The 1,031-nt window shown below is 22.2% G+C and overlaps 1 long non-coding RNA gene across 1 annotated transcript; it reads right to left on the bottom strand.

Annotated features, from left to right (window-relative positions):
- Window positions 1-182: 182 nt before the first annotated feature.
- On the bottom strand, window positions 183-961 carry LOC105460285. The gene is made up of 2 exons (XR_975807.1): window positions 795-961; window positions 183-360 (listed from the first exon to the last, which is right to left on the bottom strand). It is a non-coding gene; the product is annotated as an uncharacterized LOC105460285 (long non-coding RNA).
- Window positions 962-1,031: the final 70 nt, after the last annotated feature.

Raw genomic sequence — 1,031 nt, 5'->3', positions numbered from 1 at the left:
TAAAGACATATCTTTAAAACGCTATAGTGTTTTATAGGATAAAAAATACTGTAACTCAAATTTTGCACTTGGATAAATAATAAGGAATTAATTGCAGTATATACTTGTGTACCATTTATATTTATTAATACACGACGTAATTTAATGCATCGCAATACAATATAATTATATTTTACATAATCTTTAAAGGTTTTTGAAAATTATATTAATTTTTTCACATAGCAAATAATATTACTACAAAATGCTTATTAGCTGAGAAACTTGTTGAATATAGTGTGACATAAATTCTGTTATTATTTAATTATGATGCAGTTAGCCCTCATATATTGACGTGGCCCAACTGATTGCTTCATCCATTTTCTAAAACAAAAAAATAACAAAATTTTAATTTTAATATTGTACAATTTTATATATTGTGCATAAAGAATAATATTTTATTACATAGATGTTTAAAAAAAATTTATATTTCTTAACATTTTATAACTTTTTTAACTAATTTTATTTATGTTACGCACAATTTTAAGAAATACAATTTTATGAATTGAGTATATTTTTATTCTATTCTTGACTAAAAAATTTTTTTTTAAATTATTAATTTTAAACCCACATTTGCATCAGTGTCAATTATCAATAATTGATCAAATCAAACACGAGCAGATATAAAAATAAAACATAAATAAATTATAAAATATAAAATATGAATATAGAATGATTAAAAAATAAAATAAATGTAAAATTTGAAATATTAAGAATGCTTGATTAAACAATTTTTATTATAAACAATGTTTTTATACCTTAGCCTGCTCAGGTTTATCGCCTGTAGGTTCAGCCATACTACTGGAGCTCATGATAATTGCAACAATTGCAACTAACAATAATATGTATACCTTCATCGCTGCCACACTTAAGAAGTTGTGTATTGAAATTTGAATGCTGTTATTCTTTATGGCACTACAATTTATATAACAAAAATCGTGATCAAGATATCTTAAATATTATTTAACCCAGAAAATTTAAAAATTTATCCATAT

Source organism: Wasmannia auropunctata, unplaced genomic scaffold (genome assembly GCF_000956235.1).
Source record: "Wasmannia auropunctata unplaced genomic scaffold, wasmannia.A_1.0 LD325034.1, whole genome shotgun sequence".
In the NCBI taxonomy this organism is placed as follows: Eukaryota; Metazoa; Arthropoda; class Insecta; order Hymenoptera; family Formicidae; genus Wasmannia; species Wasmannia auropunctata.
The sequence above is the reverse complement of the archived record's forward strand: the minus strand, read 5'-3'. Positions and strand labels throughout refer to the sequence as shown.